The following is a 7125-nucleotide window of genomic DNA, read 5'->3' as shown; positions in this document are numbered from 1 at the left end:
TCCTGCGCTTATTAGCATAACTTTTCTGACGGTCATGAGCTGCCGCCATTTGTTGTCGTATTTGGGCGATATTTTCTGTCATGTCGACGACGAGTGCTGGGCCAGTGAATTGACTGTCACCAACTTCTGCCCAGCATAAGGGTGATTGGCATTTTCGTCCATACAAAGCCTCGAATGGGGAAGCCTGGATGCTAGTGTGGTAACTGTTGTTATACGAAAACTCCACCAAAGGTAGATGCGTTTCCCAGCCGTTACCAAAGTCGATTACACATGCTCGAAGCATGTCTTCAAGCGTTTGAATGGTGCGTTCAGACTGCCCATTCGTCTGTGGATGATATGTTGTGCTCATGTCTAGACGCGAGCTAAAGGATTTGTGCATCGCTTGCCACAAATCAGAGGTAAAACATGGATCACGATCAGAAATGATGGAAGTTGGCACCCCGTGCCTCGAAACTACTTCCTTCAGGTAGATGTCTGCTAGAGTAGAGAACTTATCCGTTTTTTTGATAGCCAGGAAGTGTGCAGACTTTGTCAGTCGATCCACTATCACCCAAATGGTATCATTTCCTCGTTGAGATCTAGGTAAGCCGGTAACGAAGTCCATGGAAATTTGCTCCTATTTCCATGTCGGGATCTCGGGTTGTTGAAGTAGGCCTGATGGCTTCTGGTATTCAACCTTGACCCTAGCACAGGTCAAACATTTACTAACATAAGTCACTATGTTAGCTTTCATATGGGGCCACCAGTTTGTAGTTTTGAGGTCGTGGTACATCTTATCAGAACCAGGATGTACTGAGTAACGGGACTTGTGTGCTTCAACCATCACAAGCTCACATAGATTACCATAAAATGGAACCCAGATGTACCCCGCCAAGTAGTAAGCACCGTCTTCCTTTAGTTCTAACCGATTCTCCAATCCTCACAAGGACTCAGCCCTGATATTCTCTTCTTTCAATGCTTCGACCTGAGCATCACGAATTTGGGCAGAAGACTACAGTGAATGGTAAGCTGTAACGCACGTACACAACTTAGGTTTAGTTTCTTTTTTACTGAGGGCGTGGGTTTACTGAGGGCGTCAGCCACAACACTGGCTTTGCCTGGATGATACTTGATTGCGCATTCGTAGTCGTTGAGGAGTTCGACCAATCGACGATGTCGCATATTCAACTCCTTCTGATAGAAGATATGCTGGAGACTCTTGTGATCGGTGTAAATGGTGCACTTGGTACAGTACAAGTAATGTCTCCATATCTTAAGAGCAAACACCACTGCTCCCAACTCCAAGTCGTGCGTAGTGTAGTTTTTTCTTGAACTTTAAGTTAGCATGATGCGAAGCAATGACTTTCTCACGTTGCATCAACACACAACCAGGTCCTTTGATTGACGCGTCACAATAAACCACAAAATCGTCTATGCCCTCAGGCAACGAGAGAATAGGTGCGCTACAAAGCTTCGACTTCAGCTGCTGAAACGCGGATTCCTGAGCAATACCCCAATGGTAGGTGATATCCTTCTGAGTTAGAACAGTAAGAGGCTGCACAATCTTCAAGAAGTCTTTAATAAACCTTCTGTAGTAACCCGCCAAACCCAAGAATTGACGGATTTCAGTTGGAGTTCGAGGTGTAGGCCAATTCTTGATCGAGTCGACCTTGGATGGATCAACATGAATCCCATCCTTATTAACCACGTGGCCTGGGAAATGGACTTCACGAAGCCAAAAGTCGCATTTCGAAAACCGAGCATAAAGCTGTTCTGTTCGAAGAAGTTCCAAAATAAGTCGCAGATGAAAACAATAACAAACTTATCCAAGTAAGGTTTGCAAACTCGGTTCATAAGATCCATGAAAACCGCAGGTGCATTTGTCAGCCCGAAAGGCATAACCAGGAACTCGTAATGTCCGTAGCGAGTGCTGAATGCGGTCTTAGAGATGTCCTCGTCTCGGACTCTCAGCTGATGATAGCCCAATCTCAGGTCAATCTTAGAGTAGAAGCTTGACCCTTGCAGCTGGTCGAACAGGTCGTCGATATGGGGAAGAGGATAACGATTCTTCACGGTCACCTTGTTGAGTTCGCGATAGTCTATGCACATACGGAAAGTACTGTCTTTCTTCTTTACAAACAAGACTGGAGCTCCCCAGGGCGAGGAGCTAGGACGAATGAAACCCTTGTCCAAGAGTTCTTGTAGTTGAGTGGACAGTTCTTCTAGTTCTGATGGAGCTAAACGATAAGGTGCACGAGCTATAGGCGCTGCTCCAGGAGCTAGCTTGATTTGAAACCCGACTTGACGATGAAGCGGAAGATCAGGTAATTCCTCAGGAAATACCACAGGAAAATCGCGTACGATTGGGATGTCTTCTATCTTCTTTTCCTTTGTTGAGGTGTCAGTAACGAGGGCTAGAATAGTAGTGTGGCCCTTTCGCAAACACTTCTGGGCCTTAAGGAAAGAGATGATTCCCACGACATGTGACAACCCAAGTTTTCATGGTCTCTATTCGACTTAACTTAATACTTATTTGCAAAGTGTGTCGTTATATTTATTTGAGGTGCAATATACGTGTTGTTTGTGGATTCGTTGTGTGTATATTATGGGTATATGTGTATACATATCTTGTATTAATAATTAATAATATGAACTGTATAAAAATTGAAACATGGAACCTTGTCAAACACCCTCCCGACGAAAACACCCCTGGACGAAAACACCTAGTGTTTTCGTCACGGGGCAGGCCAAGGAAAAAAAGGGTTTTCGCCACAATCTCTAGACGAAATCAATGGGGATTTCGTCGGCTCTGATTTCACCAAAGGCCAAAGCCCAGTAAGAGCCCAACGCGATATATCTTACGTATTCTAGGGGGTAGGTTATGCGTGTAACTATTCTGAAACCCTAAGGCCTCTCTCTCTTTTCCACTATTCCTGTGCGACGACAATCTTGAGATCTCGAAGCTTTCTATATCGAACGATTCATTGTTCTTCTTATCTCGGTTAGTGTTAATCACTGATGATTATGAGTTTGAGATTATTGTCGTTATTAGTTTGGCATCATTATTAACTGTTGATTGCATAATGCTCTTGATTATAACTGAATGATGATTTTTGTGAATAGTCGTTAGATCGATGTGACTGTGTCTGTTGTGGATAGTGTGTAAATTAAGGCTCATATTGATTTGTATTCATTGATCTGTATTCTTTCTGGTTCACCACTCAATAATTGATATTCCTGTTAATGTTTAAGATACATGATAACTACTACTTCTGTATATTGGTAAATCGGTGGTATGGTGAGTTCATGATGATAACCTGTTGATCTAGGGTGTATGTTTAAGTTACTGGTTTGATTTGAATGAGCCATTATTTGATGATCTAGACATAATTGATAGTCAATCATCAGGTTGTGGTTGCGTAACTGTTAGATAATGAAAACCCTATTTCACGAAATCACCAATCGGACAAAGTCCCTCACCCGGCGAAATTGAAACCAGACGAAAACACAAAGTGTTTTCGCCAAACTTGGAGTTAGACGAAAACCCTTGGGATTTTATCGCCCAAAGGGTTTTCGCCACTAAATTTTTTCTTCGCCGAAAGCGTTTTCGCCACTAAGTAATTTCGTCACAAAAAGGGATTTCGCCAAACATGTGTTTTCGCCATAAATGTGATTTCGTCAAGCGTGCTGCCATTATTTCTCTGTTAAGTTGTTTACCTTGTTAAGTCATTAACCCTGTTAGTATGTAACTCTGTTAAAGTTATGCATTTAACTCTGTTAACAATGGTAATCTCAGTTAAGATTAGTAACTCACTTAAGTTTAATTCTGTTAAGCCTAGCAACTCTGTTAAGTATGCTAATTCTGTTTAGTTTATTAACTCAGTTAAAATATGTTAACTCTGTTGAGCATGATAACTTAGTTAAGGAACTTGCAAGTACCTTGGAACCTTGAATGGATTGACTAACTGTTTATGTGTTATATGATGTTATCGGCCAAACACACCCTGTTATATTGATTTCATGTGAAACTTTACGAACTTGAACTGATTGAGTATACGTGCATACTATAGGACTTGACTGATTACTTGTGAGCACATAGTTTAGCATACCGAGTAAACCAAGGTGAGTTCACACTTTCTACAAGGCATGGGATTCCCAAGGGTTGGGAATGGGTTAATAAACTAAAACGGTAATCTATGTATCCTCCGTGGGTAGGATATATACGGCCATCCTCCTTAGGTAGGATGCCACTATAACTCCTGCGTATTCTCCTTAGGTAGAACTACGTACGTTCGTCCTCCTTGGGTAGGAAAACAACCTTAACTTACTACACAAAACTCTATCATGAAGTCCCTCCTCTTTATATCGACATAATCACCGAGGCCGATGGCGAGCGGGTCATTAGTTAATAGCGCTATTAGGTTTTACAAACCTCACACCGTGTCGTTCGAACTGGCGTGTACTAATGGACTATGGCAAACTGTCAGTGACGATAGACACTGATGTAGGGCACCACTTATATTTCGTTAGTAGTCGATATGGTATGGTCTAGTGGTTCACATGGGAATCCCCCCCACTGATTATGGTTACGGGTTGGGAAACAAAAGAACTGGTTAACTCGTGGTTTACGAAACAACTTATGATTTCAAAACAAACTGGTAAATCTGAACAACCAACTGTGAACTCGCTCAACTTTGTTGTTGACTCGTTGTTACATGCCTTGCAGGTCGTTAGGTGCTTATGGAGTTTGCACAGGGAGGAGCGGTCGTTGTGGGATTATGGACAACTGTTATGTTCCATACTTAAACATTTGAACTTTAAACTATGTGTTGGTTATTTGATCATTACTTTGCTTCCGCTGATTCCTTAGACATGGTTGGTTTATTTTGAAACACCAATTATATTGCGTTGGGTTTTAATTATTTAATTGTATTGTTCAATATGATTGGTGGCTTGATCCTGGTCAGTCACGCCTCCAAGCGGTGATACTCCGCATGTGGATTTTGGGGGTGTGACAGATTGGTATCAGAGCCATTGGTTATAGTGAACTTGGTTTTAAAAAGGAGAAAAGCTTTTTGGTAAAAACCAGACTATAACCTGTACAGTGCTCAACGATCCACAACGACGCTTCGCTCCACGTGCAAGACTCAACACTATAGGTGGTATGGTTTATGCTTTTATTGCCTACTTGCTAGTTACATAGAATTTTGCTCATGGTAATCTTAGCTGAACGTAATAACTGTTGTTTGAAAACACTTGTGTGCTTACTCTCTTCTGTCATCGCACTTTCGCGAACATCTCTCACTCATGTTTCCTTTGGTATGAAGATCATGAGTGGATGCGTTAACCTAACTCAAGCCCAGCTAACGGCTCTGATCAATGAACAAGTTACTGCAGTACTCGCAGCCGCTCATGCAGGAGGTATAACCTGCCATTGCAAACTTACTCTAGGATCTTTAGACCCTACTCACGCAAACCAACACTTGTGCTTAACATTGTTTCTTCTTACACACACGACAGGTCAACATGCTCAGCCTCCTGCATGTACCTTCAAAACTTTCATGGACTGTCGACCCACTACTTTCAGTGGCACTGAAGGAGCAGTAGGCCTCCTCCACTGGTTCGAGAAGCTCGAATCTGTTTTTGAGATGTGTGAGTGCCCTGAGGCACGTAGGTTGAAGTATGCTACTGGTACTCTTGAAGGTATAGCGCTCACATGGTGGAACGCTCAGGTTCAAATGCTAGGGATTGTTGCTGCTAATGCCACCTCATGGAATGATTTTAAGGAACTGATCAAGGAAGAGTATTGTAATCGCAACGACATCCACAAGATACAGGTGGAGTTTTTCAACTTAAAGATGACGGGGTCAGAAATCGAAGCGTATACGAATAGGTCAAATGAGCTGGCAATCTTGTGTCCCACTATGGTAGACCCTCCCATCAAACGTATCGAGCTGTATCTCAAGGGTCTTGTGCCAGAAATTCAGAGTCATGTGACAACGGTAAATCTTGGCACCATCCAGCAAGTCACTCGACTTGCTCATCGTCTCACCGATCAGGCAGTCAAGCAGAACAGACTGCCCAAGCGTATTGGTGCTACTGCTACTGCTACTACTTCTGATGCCCCTAGCGACAACAAGCGCAAATGGGATGGAGTTTCAAGCAAGGGTTCAACATCGGCCCAGTCTCAGTCTCAGCAGCGAAAGACTGATGACTACCAGAGTCCTGGTCAGCAATCTTCTAGTAGTCAAGGACAGGGTGGATACAGGGGGAACCACCCCAAGTGCAACCGATGCAACAGGCATCACAGTGGGGAGTGCAACAAGGGTCGTTGTCTGAGGTGTAACAAGTTTGGTCATGAGGCAAAGGGTTGAAGGAGTGCAGGACCTGTGAATCAGAATCGTCAACAACAGCAACAGCAGGCTCCACAAAATCAGCCGCAGCAACATCAGGGTAACAGGGGATGCTTTCAGTGTGGTGCTGAAGGCCACTTCAAGAGAAACTGCCCCCAGTTAATTCAGAATCAGAATAACAACAACAACAATCAGGGGAACGGGAACAACAACGGAAATAACAACGGGGGAAACAATGGAAACAATGGCGCCTGGGGCCGTGTGTTCGTGATCGGTCAGGGTGAAGCAAGGAATGATCCTAACGTGGTGATGGGTAAGTTCCTTCTCGGTGACTTTTATGTTACTGTTTTATTTGATTCGGGTGCCGATACCAACTATGTGTCTCTAAAAGTTAGGCAAATGTTAAAGCGCACACCAACACTTTTAAACACCAAGCATGTTGTAGAGTTAGCAAACGGTAAAAGTTTAGAGGCCACACACGTAGTTAAAGGTTGTAATCTCATCTTAGCTGGTCAACCCTTTTCTATTGATCTCATTCCTATTGTTTTGGGTAGTTTCGACATTGTTATTGGTATGGATTGGTTATCACAACCTCGAGCAGAGATCCTCTGTCAAGAGAAGATCGTCTGCATTCCTCGTTCAAATGGAGAACCTTTAGTGGTTCATGGCGACAAGAGTGGTGCTGTGATAGGCGTCATCTCTTTTCTTAAGGCCCAGAAGTGATTGCGAAAGGGCTACACTGCTATTTTAGCCCTTGTTACTGACACCTCGAACAAAGAGAAGAAGATAGAAG

This window comes from Helianthus annuus, chromosome 16, assembly GCF_002127325.2.
Source record: "Helianthus annuus cultivar XRQ/B chromosome 16, HanXRQr2.0-SUNRISE, whole genome shotgun sequence".
Lineage (NCBI taxonomy): Eukaryota > Viridiplantae > Streptophyta > Magnoliopsida > Asterales > Asteraceae > Helianthus > Helianthus annuus.
This window is presented reverse-complemented; position numbering follows the sequence as displayed.